Source organism: Danio aesculapii, chromosome 16, assembly GCF_903798145.1.
Source record: "Danio aesculapii chromosome 16, fDanAes4.1, whole genome shotgun sequence".
Classification (NCBI taxonomy): Eukaryota; Metazoa; Chordata; class Actinopteri; order Cypriniformes; family Danionidae; genus Danio; species Danio aesculapii.
In genome coordinates, this window is record NC_079450.1 from 15,254,040 (window position 1) to 15,272,127 (window position 18,088).

At 34.5% G+C, this 18,088-nt stretch overlaps 1 long non-coding RNA gene across 2 annotated transcripts; it reads left to right on the plus strand.

Annotated features, from left to right (window-relative positions):
- The first annotated feature begins 12,842 nt into the window (after positions 1–12,842).
- Positions 12,843–16,517, plus strand: LOC130243577 (uncharacterized). 2 transcript variants are annotated; one of them, XR_008839154.1, is made up of 6 exons: positions 12,843–12,988; positions 13,769–13,859; positions 14,073–14,119; positions 15,386–15,448; positions 15,583–15,649; positions 16,178–16,517. It is a non-coding gene; the product is annotated as an uncharacterized LOC130243577 (long non-coding RNA). The 2 variants fall into 2 exon arrangements; XR_008839155.1 differs by having other exon boundaries at positions 13,769–13,816.
- Positions 16,518–18,088: the final 1,571 nt, after the last annotated feature.

Below are 18,088 nucleotides of genomic sequence, written 5' to 3' on the forward strand. Positions count from 1 at the left end.
AGTAGGCTAAATTGTCCGTAGTGTATGTGTGTGAATGAGTGTGTATGGATGTTTCCCAGTAACGGGTTGAGGCTGGAAGGGCATCCGCTGCGTAAAACACATGCTGGATAAGTTGGCGGTTCATTCCGCTGTGGCGACCCCATGTTAATAAAGGCACTAAGCCAAAAAGAAAATGAATGATTAATAAAAGTCGGCACCAACAGCCTAGTGGTTAAGTTCACTGACATAGCATCAAGGTGCTCAAGGATACCCGAGTTTGATTTCCGGCTCCCCATAAATTCCTGTCAATTATCTTTACTGTTCTAGGTCACACTTTATTTTGATGGTCCGTTTGTTGAATTTAAGTTATATTACGTCTACATGCCAACTAATTCTCATTAGATTATAAATAAACTGTTAGGGTTGAGGTTAAGGTTGGGGTGAGTGTAAGTTGACATGTACTTGCAAAGTTTCTTATAGTCAGTTAAATGTCTGTTGAAGGAGCAGTATCAACAGATATTAAGCCTACTAATACTCAAATGGACCATCAAAATAAAGTGTTACCCTGTTCTGTCCATTAAAATATGAAAAAACCTCTACAAAATAATAATAAAAATGTTAAACTAAATAAACACAATTATAACACACCATAACTCAAAGTTCTGCTTAAATATAATAAAAGGAGCTCAGACTTTATGAAAAGTCTCAGTATGCATCCTCCATTCTAAGCAAATCATTACCATAATCATATTATGCCACAAATGAAAATGTAACTTAAAGACATATTCCTACTAATGGCAAATGCAGAGAGCTGATAATATCTAAAGTGGTTGGAGTTGAATGTTCAAACTAACAAATAAAAAACATATTTCTAAACAAATATGTAAAGGAGCATTAAAACACATCTTAGAATAAAAATAGAAAACAAAGATGTTTAATTTAATGATCTAAAACTCAGTCATTTGTAGCATCATATTTGTATATGCATGTATATATTTAGAAATTTCAATTCAATTCAATTCACCTTTATTTGTACAGCGCTTTAACAATGTAGATTGTGTCAAAGCAGCTTCACATAGAAGATCATAGCAAATTTGAAAAATTAGAAAATTAGGAAGTTGTGCTGTTTAATAAATGTGCAGACCTCACACATCCTTCATGCATCATTTTCCTTGATTAATGACTGAGCTGTAAGAATAAACAGCATGTGTTATATGCCAAATAGCCACATGTCAACAGATCATTATGCAAACGTATGTGGTGACACTTAATGAGTTTTGAATGCAAAATAGGCCAATGTTGCTGGAAAAACACATGAATGAAGATTATATCACTCAGAAAGTGGAAGACCTTTGGCCTTGAAGCATCAGGTAAGTCTTACTGGTCATTACAGTGTGTTAGATGTTACATTTATGCCTGTGTTTGCTGAAAAATCTAAAAGAAATTCATGTATTCATCAGAAATTTGTGTATTTGACTTAAATTGTGTAAAAAAAAGTAATGATACACTTCATAAATGATGATAAACATTATGACTTCATAATCTGTGTAGCACTCATAAATGTAACATCAAGGTCATATTGCTTTGTTTGAGTTACATATATTTTGACGGAATCAACATGAGCAACGTTTAAGAGTAATTTTTGAAGAAATGCATGCCTCACAGCTTCATATTCTTTGTATTCTTTCAATTACAAAGATTAATTAAGACAACACCAACAAACCGTTTGAATCAGGCTGTTTGCTGCATTCCAGAACAAACCAGACCAACAAAGCAGATTTTAAGCAGATATAAGCTGTTGTAACAAAACAAAACAAAACAAAACAAAACAAAACAAAACAAAACAAAACAAAACAAAACAAAACAAAACAAAACAAAACAAAACAAAACAAAACAAAACAAAACAAAAAAAAGACTTGTCTGCTCATCATCTCATATTTAATTGTCTCATTTTTCTAGTTTTGTCGAGTCAGTGCTGAAATTTGCAGTGTGACAGTGATGCTGTTTCTTCTTCTCTTCTCGTCATTGCTTTGCCAAGGTAATTAATCTCTTATTTTGGACATATTTGAGTCCAAAGTTGGCATAGTCATTAAATATATGAATATCATTGCTTTTGTTAGTAGTATTTAGGTTATTGTTACAATTGTTTTGTATTTTACTGCAATACAGAGTACTGCATTTAAAGGATTAAAAAGTTTTTCCCCAATAGTTTCTTGCCAAATAAACACCATGAAATGATGATCTGACTTAAAATATAGAAAATCCTATCAATTTGTAAGCTCGTGCTTATTCATGAGAATGAAGAATCAGTACAACATGATTGATGAACAGAAACCTTACAGTAAAAATAAATATATTTTTAAATAATTAAATGCTCAGTTTATGACTTTCTCTCTGTCAAGCCCACTTACCTGTGTAAGGCACACTTCATAAATGCACAATGTTTTTTTTGTAATTATGTGTGATTGTCTGGTGCAAATTTGCAAAACTGGTGCAAGTGTTGGTTAAAATGACAGAGAGATGAAAGATTGTGCTTCCTACAGGTGGTTTATTAAGCCCACTCACCTGTGTGAGGTACACTCAGAAACCTATAATGTTTTGGGATTGTTTTTTTTGTTCGCAGGGGGTTCTGAAAGTGATGGGGTTTTTTTAGTAGTCGTATATATATATTTGGTATTTGGTATATATATATATATATATATATATATATATATATATATATATATATATATATATATATATATACACTTGAAATCAGAATTATTAGCCCCCCTAAATAATTAGCCCCCGTTTATTTTTCCCCCAATTTTTGTTTAACGGAGAGAAGATTTTTTTTCAACATGTTTCTAAATATAATAGTTTTAAAAACTTATTTCTAATAACTGATTTATTTTATCTTTGCCATGATGACAGTAAATAATATTTGACTAGATATTTTTCAAGAACGATGGTTTGTTCTATAGACAGGCGAAAAAAACATTTGCTTAAAGGGGATAATAATTTTGACCTTAAAATGATGTTTAAAAAATTTTAAAAAACTGATTTTATTCTAGCCAAAATAAATAAATAAGACTTTATCCAGAAGAAAAAATATTATCAGACATACTGTCAAAATTTCCTTGCTGTTAAACATCATTTGGGAAATATTTAAAAAAGATTAAGAAATTCAAATGGGGGCTAATAATTCTGATATATATATATATATATATATATATATATATATATATATATATATATATATATATATGTAAAAGTATTGAACATGTCACAATTTTTCTCAGAAAACATATTTCGAAAGGTGCTGTTCCCTTGAAATGTTCACCAGATTTTGGTAACATCCAAAGAAATCCATGCATGCAAAGACAACAAATCTATTTAGTTTACAAATTAAGTTATACATAATAAAAAAAACGATGCAAGGAAAAAGTATTGAACACATGAAAAAAGAAAGGTGTAGAAAGGCAGTGAAAGCCCAGACAGCAGCTGAAATCTCTCAGTAGTCTGCCCTTCCTCATTGTAATTTTAAATTAGCTGCTTCAGTCCAACAACTACATTATTAGGATGATGAAGATGAAACAAGAGTGGACATTTCAGCAAGACAATGATCACAGCCAAGGAAACTCTCTAATGCTTTTGGAGAAAGAAAATCAAGCTGTAGAATGGCCGAGCCAATCACCTGACTTGAATCCAATAGAAAATACAAAATAAAAACCAGGTTTGATAGACGAGACCCACAGAACCATTAAGATTTTTACACACTGTTGAAGTCTCTGAAAAACTCATACATGAGCAATGCGTGTGACCATTTTCCATATGAGAGGCGTCTTTAAGTTGCCATCACCAAAAAGATTTTTTAAAAAGTATTAAATATGATTCAGTTGTTCAGTACTTTCTCCTTGTGTCATTCCTTGTGTCATTCCATATATTACATTATTTTTTTCAGATTTTTTTTGGTTTTGTTTTATTTTTAGGGTTTTTACCAAAACCTGATTCAATTCCATGTCAAGAGCTCATTTAGAAATATTATTGGCAGAAAAAAACATGACGTGTTTTCCCCGACTGTATACTCCATGCAGAAAGAATGAACTTATATTTTGACAGGGCTGTCAGTGCAGAGCCATGGAAAAGATTTCATCACTGCATTCCCAGAGAACATCGCCTACTACCATCCACAAGACCCCTCCAACACACTTCAAATTACTGCTCTCTACAACGACACCCCCGTGTCCATCACCTTCAACAGCACCAACTTGTTTGACGGAAAGCTGCAACGTGGCCAGACTAAAACCGTGCACTTTCCCAAATATGTGGAGTTATATCATTACGCAAGCTCTGATAAATCTGTCAGAGTCAGCAGCACTAAGATCATCATGGTACTTTGGTTCAGTCAGCGAGGAAACAGCATCCAATCTAGCGTTGTCAAACCTCTTAATAGTCTGGGAAAGCGATATTTAATCTCTCCAATCAATTACACTCAGATGATTTCATCCTTGTACAATATTACAACTTCAGTCAGCTGGAGATACAATTCATTCAGGGTGATCCTCATCAATGCTGAGAATGCTACAAATAACATTTCCATCCAAGTAAGCACCACGGATGGTCAAAAAAATTACAATATTTTGCTCAATCCTTATGAACCTTACCAGTTCCCAAGCATAGGTTCTGTTAAAGTGACCTCTAGTAACAATGTGAATGTGCTGTTGACGCATCCATGTGTAGAAACCCCCGGATGTGATTGCAATATGGTGGTGAGCCCAGTTCTCCCCCACAATCTGTGGGGTGACTCTTTCGTGGTGCCATCAGTGAAAAACCTGAATTCAACTTGGCTGTATGTGACATCCTCAGCGAAAGTCAAGCTCCAGGGTCAGAATATCAAAATCGAGGCGTCCAGTTCTTCAGGGCTCATTCCCTTCCCATATCTCCAAAGCGCATCTCAGTTCATCAGTGCATCGGATAACGTGTCCATCAGGCTTATCGGTCCAGGGTTTGTCTTAGAGCTCATGCCAAAAACAATGTTCGCCGGCTGTTATTTGGTGCAGATTAACTCGACAGGAGGAGAGGCTTTTATCATTGCTGAAACAGCCAGTATGGGTGATGTGTATGTAGACGGTCAGTTGCTTTCATCCAAGGACTGGAAATCCATTATTAATTCAAGTTACTCTTCAGTATCAGTGTCGCTCAGTGGGACTCATGTCATCTGGCATCCAAACTCAAAGATCGGAGTGTATATGTTTGAGAGGATGGAGAATGGAATTCCTTATGGAGGCCCTGCTGTGATTTTAAATGAAGATCCAGGTAAAAAGATGCATTTTTTCCCCTGTAAAATAAATGTAATCATAATTTGGATTAATTCACTATGACATTAAATGGTTCAAGAGTTCACACTTAGCTGATTGATTATAAAGCTTAATTGGCATGCTGTCCCAGGAGAGAGCCCTGAGCTCATAAGATCTTCGAGCCCGGGGCTCCCTCCTGTTTGCAAGGCGAGAGGGGAGTTTGAGCTCAGGTAGATCTCGAGAACTCCCCTGCTGTAGTAGCTAATGGACAAATAGTGATTGCTCTTATAGAGAGTAGAGATAACTACTTACTAGGAGCAAGTCTATGGTGCCGGTTTGGATTAGTCAATTAACTTAAGTTGCATGTTTTTGGACGGTGGGAGGAAACCGCGGAACCCGGGGGAAACCCATGTGCGCACGAGGAGAACGTGTAAACTCAAAACATCAGCTGGCTTGGCAAGGACTAAAACCAGTGACGTTCTTGCTGTGAGGCAACAGTGCTAACCACTGGGCCACCATGCCACCCATCTGGAAAAGGAGGAGTAGGGGTGGAAGGGGGATTCTTCAAAACGAAGATGGCTGTTATATGGAACTTAGGGTATTTATAGTGGCTCAGGAATCGTCTGATTGGTGAATCATAAATTGGATATTGGGGTACCAGTCACAAGCAATTATAAGCACGTGATCCTCTCGAAATTAGTTTATAAATAAACTTCACTTATAATGTGAATTGAATTGTTTGCATTGTTTTATATATTTTCACTTAATTATTATGCATAATATTGCATAAATAATGTTTTTTATTTTTTATTTTGTAAGTTTATTTTGAGAAATTAATACTTTTTTAATCAGCAAAAATACATAAAACTGATCAAAATTGCTAATGGATGATGTTACAGATATACCAGAATTTACCATAATTTTTCAAATATGCTTTCCACAAATATGTGAAACAATACAACTGTTTTAAGTTTTTAGAATAATAAAAATATGTTTCAAAACAGCATGAAAGATTTTTGAAGGACCGTGTGACTAGATTGGATCAAATTTGAAATCACCACAATAAAATACATTTTAAGAAGTATTCAATTAGAAAAGAGTTATTTTTAAAAATGCATTAATATTTAACCATTTTATTTGAACATTTATAATGCATAATGTTACAAATGTCTATTAATTGTATTTTTTAAATATATCTATATTTAAAAAAATAAAAGAATTATATTTTAAAACTTTCTATTCATAATAAATGCATACAGCATTTTAATAGATACATTTATAATATTGAAAATTGTTTCAAAGCAGCATGCAAGAATGACTTTCAAAGGACAATAAAGACTTGATCAGCTTTGACATCACCACAATAAATTATATTTTAAAAGTATTGAAATAAAAAAATATATTATTAAATTGCAATAATATTAATCAATTTTACAGTTTTACTATAAATGTAATCAATCAAAAACATAGTCCTGCTGATCATAATTAAAACACACTGAAAAATCTAAGTTTGCAATCTTTTAGAGCACAGGTGTCAAACTCAGTTCCTGGAGGGCCGCAGCTCTGCACAGTTCCAACCTCAATTAAACACACCCGATCAAACTAATTGAATCCAGTCTTGTTTGAAACCTCCAGGTAAGTGTGTTGAAGCAGGGTTGCAACTAAACTATGCAGGGCTGCAGCCCTCCTGGAACTGAGTTCGGCATAAATATATAAATCATGCAAAATAAGACTTACACCTTAAGTTATTATTGTGTTTTTTTTCTAATGTAACTATAAATGCATCAATATATGTTTGATTCCCCTAGACCGTAACGGCTGCATGGCAGAACCTGAGCAGTTTAAAACCACCACTGCTGTCATGACGTGGCCCAAGTCAAATGATTACTGCTTAAACATAACTCAAGCCATGAGCACACCAGACAGCGCACAAGCCCAACAGGCAATGAGCAACTTTCTGCTAAATGCCAACAGTAGCGGTCTCCTGTGGATCGGGCTGAGGCGCAGTCTGCTCACGTTAGACTGGTACTGGCAGATCGGCAATGAAAGTAAATTCAACGTGAACTATACCAACTGGGCTGAAGGGCATCCGGATAAACCCTGGAAAGCATTGTGTGCCTCTGTGTCGCAGGACGCCAACAAGACATTCTCCTGGAAGAGCGCGCCATGTTGTACTAAAAGGAGGCCGTTCTGCTATAAAAAAGGCCAATACTTCAGTGACATTATCTTTGATTCACTCAATGATCATTTTTACATTGTTACCCCCCAAGGCTGTAATAGTCCACTTTGTTTTTTACTTCAGTTCAGTGAGTAGAGTAATAACTCATGTTTAATCGCGATTCTACAATGGCCGGGAGAGCTTAATGTGCTGCAATTAAAGAAAACACATGCAATTACAAAAAACGCCAGCAAATTAAGAAAAGATCTTCATTGGTTTGACAGCACACAGGCTGGCACAATGGAAATGTTTCAAGAGGACCCTAAAAACGTGACGGACCCGGCTAGGATTTTTTTATTGTGCCATTGTGGTGAAATATCGAGTCCCCCTGGACCTCAAGGAATCATCTGAGGTGAATGCCTGAATAAAAGCTATTATTTTGGTACCTTGTTGTGCGGCTAATCAGAGCTCATAGATATTTACATTAGATGTCGCCTACCCTGTTGTTGTCTATTGGAAGGAATGCGTCAGTAGAGCCACCATTTTAGTACAGGGTAGAGCTCCTTTGAAATGAATGAGGGACCAAGCTGTATTCGAGGACTGTGACCATCTAGAGCCAGAGATATACACATATACACGTATATTTATGATCGGGAGTTTTCCCGGAGGTCAGTATGCAATTTTTTTTTAAATTACGAAAATTATAATTTTACATCACTTTTCTACATTGATGAATAAGTGACCGCATGTGCATTGCTGACAAAGAGCGTGTGTTTGTGTGCATGGAAATGTGCTATCCACTCCCCCAGTTAAATTTGATCTAATCTGTGTCCTGAAACACTCCCTCTCCTGCTTTCACTCATCATTCTAACGGAGGGAGCGATTCGTTTGTGAATGAATCTTGGTTATGAACGACTCGTTCACTTAGCCGACAATAATACAAGTTTCTGGCACTGCAGCATCTTGTTGTCATATTTCTTTTGCGTTATTTGTATATTTTATTTAACAAAACTAGCATAAACCTGGTATTTAGTGCGAGTTGGTGCTACTTTATCTTATAGTGAATGCAGTAAGTGACTGTATTATCATCAATATTTAGCACAAAAGTTCGTAACAAACAAAAACGTACAAAACAAAATCGTACCTATGAAATGTTCTGCCTGTATGCTTTGTTTTCTTTGTTTGCTTGTTACTACACCCGTACACAGCGCTAAAGTCCAGCATCTTCACGTTGGCACACTGTCTTGACTAGTGCGGTTGAATGACATTTGTGCTGGGAGCACTGTACAAATGTGGCGGCGCTATTGACGCATGCTCAGGGTCCGTATGCGATATAGTGTATATATCTATGATCAGAGCTGTATTAGCTTGTTGAAGCTAGAAGGCTAACAGTAGAGTGTACACTACATGACAAAATCTTTTTGTCGATCCCAGTTGTAAGAGCAACAAATAATAACTTGACTTCCAGTAGTTGATCATTTGGAAAAGTGGCAGAAGGTAGATTTTTCAGGTGAATCATCTGTTGAACTGCATCTCAATCATCACAAATACTGCTGAAGACCTATTGGAACCCACATGGACCCAAGATTCTCATTGAAATCAGTTAGGTTTGGTGAAGGAACAATTATGGTTTGGGGTTACATTCAGTATGGGGGAGTGCGAGAGATCTGCAGAGTGGATGGCAACATCAACAGCCTGAGGTATCAAGACATTTGTGCTGCTCATTACATTACAAACCACAGGAGAGGGCAAATTCTTCAGCAGGATAGTGCTCCTCATACTTCAGCCTCCACATCATAGTTCCTGAAAGCAAAGAAGGTCAAGGTGCTCCAGGATTGGCCAGCCCAGTCACCAGACATTAACATTATTGAGCATGTCTGGGGTAAGATGAAGGAGGAGGCATTGAAGATGAATCCAAAGAATCTTGATGAACTCTGCTAGTCCTGCAAGAACGCTTTCTTTGTCATTCCAGATGACTTTAATAATAAGTTATTTGAGTCATTGCAGAGATGTATGGATGCAGTCGTCCAAGCTCATGATGGAGTCAGACACAATATAAATTTTTTTTCACTGCACCATGAAAAGACTTTTGTCTAAGCAAAGTCAGACCTTACTGTCCTAATTTAATAATTAAAATTTAGGCATGATCATATTTTATTGTGGTAAAACAAGCATAATCTAGATACCTTTGCCTGTCATTTAAGCCACTTCTGATATCAAATGATCAACTAGTAGTCAAGTTATTATTTGTTGTTTCTAAAACTTGGCTGTGTCCGAAATTGCCTACTGCTCAGTAGGTACTGCATTTGAATTTACTTCCTGACCATTAGAAAAGTATGTTCTATACAGTTTGAATGTGAGCAGTAAGAATGGATCTCGAACGCAGTACATCGGCCATTTCGTCATGATCACGTAACCTACCTGCGCTTCACTGTCATTCGTGAATTCTTTTGCGGTGCATCAGGTAGCGTCCATCTGATGCACACTTCAGAATCTCGCCGGAAGTAGTAGGTCAAGTAGTAGGTCAGCACTCAGAGAAAACCCACACCAACGCGAGGAGAATATGCAAACTCCACACAGAAACGCCAACTGACCTAGACCAGGGACTCGAACCAGCAACCTTCTTGCTATGAGGCAGCAGTGCTAACCACTGTACCACTGTGTCACCCTTAAAAGGTGAGTTTTTTGTTAATTTTTACATCCTGATTATGTAACGGAGGCCAGCTAGTAAGTGCTGTGCAGGTAAACCTCACTCCTCTGACCTCTAAAGGTGCTCTAGTGACAGAAGCTAGAGGCCATGGTCTTTAGCCTCCTTGTTAAAGCAACCGACTCCCATGCAGAACGTCAACGATTCGATCCCAGCTTGGAGCGGGTTGGGTGATGCAGGACCAAAAGGTTACAATTACATAATTCCTGATTGTATATTATTAGCCTAAATAACCATATAACATAACTAGCCATGTTATGCCATAACTAGCCATTTTAGGGTCCTCTTGCAACATTTTCATTGCATTCCATGCTATTTGCATGTGTTGTGAGAAAATGCAGACATTTCCTTAATTTGTTTGCATTGTGAGAAAAGCAGCATGTTTACTTAACGGGTTTGTGTTGTATTTGCAGCCCATATGCTGTCAAACCGATGAGGACCTTTTCTTAATTTGCTGGTATTTTTTGTAATTGTGTGTGTTTTCTTACATTGCAGCAAATTAAAGTCTCTCTGCCATCGTACGATTCTCAATTAGATTAATTAGTCTCCAATTAAAAAAACGCTTTTGATAATTTCTTGGTGGTAACTTTTTACCTGTGTAATATTAAAGTTTTTTATTATCAAGACTGAAAACATGCAAATAATTTAATGAAAATGGAATAAAATAATTTGCTGTTCACGTAGTTTATTAAATATTTTTTGGCCTTGAATTGCCTCTCAAACAGGACAGCTATGAAAGTGAAATTTGCTCCAATAATACAAGCATATCTTAAAAGATTACAGTGCTCTCAAAAATGGACAGTCCCCACAGGCTGAATAGTGTAATTCTTGTGCAATCCTGGTATGTTTACCTGATGTTTTTCAGCTCTCCATTGTCTGCTCTGATGTCATTTAGGCAAATCTTCGCTCCTAGCATTTTAACCACATCAACTCCTGTAACAGAGATTACCAGTAAACACTGTATTAAACACAAAACATTATATGACAAAAAGTCATAACAACAAATGTTTTATGTTACTTTAATTTATTTTAATAAGGTAATCAGGTTTCAACAGTTTTTTTTTTTTAGTTATATAAGGTTTTTAATCAGTTTGAATAATGTAAGGTAACTAAGTAGGAAATTTTCATTTGATTGAACTAAACAATTTAAGGCAGTAAGATTTCTTTTAACATTAAATTGATTCATAAACGTGGCATATATATATAGTTGGCACATATATAGACCCTTTCAATGTGGTCATTGGCCCAGGAATATTTCTTGCTTGTTATCAAACTATTTAATAACCAGCCTGATCTCACTAGAAATTGTAAGTATTTTACATTTTGTTAGTTTAGTGGCTAATAAGTATGAATTTGTACGAGTTGAGACGTATGTATATATAATTTTAAAAAGGAGGCGTGGCACCAAACCCAACCCCGCCCAACCCAACCACATCATTGGGTGATAAGCAAATCGTTTTAAATTGTGCGAATTTGATCATACGAATTAGTCACTAAATCAAAACGTTACGAATTGCCGTGAGGTTGCGTTGTAATAACTGTAACAAGAGTAACTGTAACTGTAACTCATTCATAACTTAATGTTAAAACAGTTATCATAACATTATGTATCAGTATGTGGCTCTTATTAGATTCTCAGAAGCTGTAGATTTAAAAATGTAAAACAGGAAATACCTTGGGATCATTGTTTTTGTTTACATCCCTCAAAAAGATCTATAACAGGAGTTCTCAAACTCAGTCCTGGAGGGCTGCTGTAAAATTTAGTTACAACCCCAATCAGACACAACTGGGCTAGCTAATCAAGCTCTTATGCTTTGTAGAAATATCCTTTCAGTTGTATTGAGGCAAGTTGAAGCTAAAATCTGCAAGACATCAGACCTCCAGGACCAAGTTTGGGAGCCCCTGGTCTATAAAATAAAAAACATGCATACACATGGTTTTGGTGGTTTTTGAGGACTCTCCATAGGCGTAATGTATTTTATACTGTATAACCACTTAATATATGGCCATACCAATTACACTACCCCCACACCCAATGCTCACAAGAAACCTGTGGAAATTGAATGTCAAAAGACCCTGTTAAGTATGTTTTAACTGATTTTAATTATGAGGACACACTGGCATGTCTCCATTGACCACCTCAACATTGTAATACCTTGGTCATACTCATACCCATGACATTATACAAATTTCTGTCCTTTTAAACAACCAAAACTAGTGCACATACACATACAGCACATATATTTTTACAGGGGCATTTATATATATATTTTTTCACCCTCAACGATTTTGTGATTTTATCTCAAGAACCATTGGACATACAATTAATATGATTTATGATTTTAACTGAAAACTGAATTAACAATTTCTGTTTTAAGTCCCCTATATTGTGTCCTATTCTACATTCTTTGGTATTTTTCATCTTTGGTGGCGCTAAAATGAAGTTTACTTTTGTGTTTTATTTAATGCCTAATTATACACTTCGCTTCAATATTGTTAACATTACATGAGTAATTTGGTGCTGTTGTCTTGTTTTTATTAGTAATAGCCAAAATTTCACTGTTTATGCCCTACACTGTAAACCCGGATTTTGTGCTTATAAAACATTTTAAGCAATCATTACTAATTATTTATTGTTCTTTAAGAAATTGTGTCATTACTAAATCAAATTAGCTATTTGCACTAATCAGAAGAAAAAATTAGTTTACTTATCATGTTAAGCAGGGACAACTCCCTTCCTTATGTTTTTGTTAGAGAGGGGTGGGGCCTTGATTGGCTGAGGTGACGTGAGCAAAACGCTCAGTGAGTGCCTGGAGCTTTTAGGATGCTGGGTTACCGCGGATTTTTGAAAATCAACATGACACGGTAAGTGTGCAAAGAAGCTTTTATCAGTTTATATGTTTTTCTGACAAAACTGATAACTGAAAATCCACACTGATGCTGAACTCAAAATATTGTCTCTGCTATGAATATGTCAGTTAGCGCTATTTTCCCTGTCAGTTCACAGTTAGGTTATAATATTATATACATTTGCCTTTTCTGTCTAGCCACCGTTTATAACGTTAACGTTATCTACTGTTTCTCTGTATGTTCACTGTTTAAAACATGTTCCCTGTAAAACGTGATAATTATTACACGTCGTGTTGGTTCGTAATAGTAGCACGAGTCCATGCATGAGCACACGCTAGCGGCTAACGCTAAATATTATAAATCTTTAATAACGCTAAAAGTTTCACATGAAACTGATTTTTTTTTTGTGAAGGGCGAGTTTACATTGGTCCGGCACGTCATTTTACCGATCCCCCTCCTCAACCGCCCTTCTCCCCCGTCCGCTGTTCACTTTCGTTTTCTTCCGTGACTCCCCAACCCTCTTCACTGCCGTCCGCGACACCCCTCCGCCATCCACTGCACCATTACCCCTCGCTCCCCAATTTCATGCGCGACACCTCTCCATCCTCGTGTAACATGCCGGATCAGTTACCCCTATCTGTTCTGAGACCTCTCAAATCACAAATTAAGCACTGCTTAAACTGTATAGAAGTTGAGGTCACTAGCAAAATTGATTTACTTTCACAGTACAGTTACAGTTATAGTTGCAGCTTTTTCTAAACTTTTTCCCTAAAATTTCTTATTTGCCGTTTAAAGATGGACCTTACGTTGCAAAAAAGTGGAGGAGTCTTAACCTGCAATAAGGTGGGTCCTGCTACGCTGGCCTGCACTTTTTACAGTAGATCAGGTATGTTTAAGAATGTAATAACATTTTTCTATTATTATTTTATCTCACTGTTAAGTGTTGCTTACAGTATTTTGTGTCACTTTATTATTTACTTTATTATTACTTCAACTTATTATTTACTTTATTATTATTGACCTATTTTTAATTTATTTGAAGTATTTAGTGATTTAGTTTAGAAATATTAATATTCTGTTTTTTTCTCTTGTTTTGCAGGTGTTCTTGTAATTCAGCAGTGGGAAAGAACCTCAAGCGGGAATTTGGTAACACTTTATAATAACTACACACTATAAATCATTTATTAAGCATTAGCAAATAGTGAATTCTTTATTTGTCAAGCATTAACTCTATGTTGATAAACGTTAGTAAGCAGTTTATAACTTCTTGTTCTTGACTTACAACCACATTTATAATGTGCTTATTAAATGTACTTTTCATACTTTGTTAATTATTCATTTTTCATTGATGAATTAAGTATCACATTATTTACAAACCAGTTATTTAAGAGTAGTTGGCTGTTTTTTAAGATGAGTCAGAATGAGTTAGTAAATTATTAATAAATTATTGAAATCAACATTTGTATATCTTATTATTCAGGCATTTACGATTAGTTAATTTTGTATGTTTATAAATGCTTTATTAACTCAACTTCATCCAGTTTTGTGACCTAAACAAAAGTAAGGACTATTCATGCTTTATAAATTGCTTATAAATGACAATTAAAGGCTCAGTTATATTCTAAACAGGAAAAACAACATAAATGACACTATTTATTCCTATTCATTTGAAGATACACATATAAACTGCATCAAATGAAAAATAATTCTTTGCAACCTAATCTAAAATGAAATTACTGTACAGTTTAAACATTGCATCCTATTATATTGTTAAATTATTATATTGTTGTTGTTTTATCCAATTTTATGTATTTTGACACTCCTGTTATTCAGCAATGTTTACTGTACAGTAATTTTATTTTTTTAGAAAAGATTGCAAAGATTATTGTTCATTTGATATTAAGCCTTTAACTGTCATTTATAAGGGATTTATAAAGCATAAATAGTCCTCACTTTAGATTGGTCAGAAAACTGCATGAAGTTGAGTTAATGAAGCATTTATTAACATATATAGTAACCATTACTACGTGCCTGAATGATAAGATATATAAACATTGATTTCAATAGTTTATTAATAATTACTAACTCATTCTGAATGATTCTAAAAACCCTCAACTACTCTTAAATACAAATGGTTTGTAAATAATGCGATACTTCATTTAGTAATGAAAAATAAATCATTAACAAAGTATGAAAGTACATTTAATAAGCACATTATAAATGTGTTTATAAGTCAAGAATACGCTATTTGTAGCTGCAGTTATAAACTGCTTACTAACGTTTATTAATGTAGAGTTAATGCTTAACAGATAATGAATTCACTAGATGCTAATGCTTAATAAATGATTCATAGTGTGTAGTTATTATGAAGAGTTACCGAAATGTTTGATCAACACAGTCTGTTTAATTGAGATCTTTCAGTTAAAGAGGAGGAATGTTGGAGAGCTCTTGTCAGAGCTTTTACAGCAAACCAAGGTTGGTTCATGTCCATATTTGCATTATTTTTAACAGTTAAATTATTGAAAATTTCCCAAGTGTTACTATATTGTTTGTCTAATACAATGTTTGTCCAACATTATTTATTTATTTATTCATTTATTTATTAACAGACTCAAGAGCCTACAGATTTTGATTCTCCTGGAGGACAAGCCTGCAGACTTCTTTAAACCATGCTTTGTAAGTAACATATTGTCTCAATGGATTTATTAAAGGACCTTGAAAACATTCTTTCCATTAATACATGGTCCTTACATTTTATGAAACGTTCACACTTGGTTTAAAACATTGAAACTTAAGAATAGCAAAACATCTTGTTAAACTCTCTAACATGTCATAATATATTCAACCCACAAGATTGTTTCTTCAGAACACAGTTTAAGTTATTTTTAATGATACCTGTGATTTTTGTGTCCCCGTTTTAAAAGTCAAACTTCAATTTAAAGATAAATTGGCTTTGTGACTATAAATTGAGGGAAAGATGAAGATACACAAGTCTTATAGTTAAATTGGGAATGAGGGTCAATAAGTAAATGCTAAATTTAACATTGTAGAATGCATTAAACCTTTTGCAGTGTAACTGAAGCAAAAGTAAATTGGTCAAAACCAATTCACATATTATCTTTTGTCTCTGTCATTAAAAGTTATTTATTAAACATTATTGATAATTATGTAATGAGAAACATAACTGTTCCTCTCTGTTGGTAGGACTCTGATGATCCAGTCATTCCACCACCTTGAAATCCTATTCTTATTGCAGACAAAGCCTCAGTTAAGATGATCATTGAGGGACAACTTGTGATGGACTGCATCAAAGACTTGTCAAAAGCTGTGCATTCTCTTTGGACTACTATACCCCAAGTCGACGAAGAACACTTTTCTCTTCATCCAACAAATTTCTCCTCATGTTGGGCTACAGTGACTTAAAGCCCAAGCTACAGACATTAAATAATTAAATTGCTTTTCGATTCACTGCAAAATTTGCACAATTGTTCTATTAGCAATGATTGCTAATGCCAGAAAGAAATGTGAATGAAACTTTAACAAAAATAAAAAAAATTGAAAGGTTGTTTGATTCTTTGTGCTTAAAATTGTAAAATTTCAGTGGCATTATTTTTAATTATAATAGATTACATAAATATAACAATTATCATTGCATATAAGCATTTTTTTACATTATTATATATGTTACGTTCAATTTAATAATCATTTTACAAAACATATCCTCTATAAAATTAGTAATGTGAACTAATGATTTTTAGTAAAGACTACTAATCCAAATTTGATTTGTCTTCTACACCCACTAAAGATTTTCTTTTAATACAGCTTAACCTGTTTAGTTGAATAAATGTAAAAACTAATCTTATTTCGTGCAACGGGTTTCCACGCAACAATCTAGTAAAGTCAACTAATTCGGGTTTACAGTGTAGCTGATTGTGACAAAATGGTTGCAATAACATTTTCATATACATTTGAGCACATATTGAGCAAATCTGGAGACTGTAAAACAATTTACCACTCATAATCTGGCATGATTTGACATGACTTTGTAGAAGTCATTAGGACAAATAAGTCATGCACCATACTCTCTTGTGGCCAGAATATGCAAATCTGAGAGAAAATCAAGCATTTTGAAAGTCAAATGTTTGTTTAACTTAAATAAGGGCAAATAGGTCATTTCCTAGAGAGAGAAGAAGAGTGCTGGACAAGACATCAGGTAAGCTTGATTTTGTTGTAATGCTATATTCGTGGCTTGAAAAGCCTGTTCTTTAAATGCTTTATCATTTCTTTTCTTTTCCACTTTTTTGTTTAGAAAAGAAAAAGGACAGAAGAGGAAGAATTTTTTTTTAATAAATTAATTTAAAAAACAACAAAACAAAACAAAGAACAAAGCGATTGTCATATAGGTTACAAAATCTTCATAATACATTTGAAGCAAATTTTTACCAATTGCTTTCAATGACATACTCGGTCCATTTTTGCCAATACTTGTTGCACTTTCTTGAAACAAGTCTTAAGTTAAAAGTCAGTCTCTCCATACAGCGTGTTTCCTTTACGATTCCTATCTATTGAGCCCTTGTCGGAGAATCAGCCTGAAACCATTTTCGAGTTATGGCTTTTTTGCTTCTTACCAAAAGTATTTAAATGAAGTTTTTGTCAATAGTTGGAATAATATCTTGTATTTTCCCAAGGTAATATGTAATAAATGAGTAGTCCAAATCTTCTCCAGTTATCTTTATTTATTTCAGTCACTATTTCATACCAGAAGGGCTGTATTTTTGGGCAAAAAATGAGGTCCCACATTGTCTCCAACAAGAGCCCAAACGTTCAATACCTGTACGCAATGCAGACCGTTTAGGAGTTATAAAGAACCTCAATGCTTTATCATTTCTGAAAATAAATAAATACAAACTTGCCTTGCTCAAAAATTTTTCTTAAGATGAGCAAAAAAGCACAAAGATACAATATACACTACTATGTTATCTTAAAACTTCTGTATCAATTATTGCTCATTTAACATCTTATTTACTTTCTGTAGTTTCAGAAAATGTCTTTTATCATTGGTTTAAATGGCTTAATTTGTTTCAACAAGTTGTTTTGTAGTTATATTTTATTCCA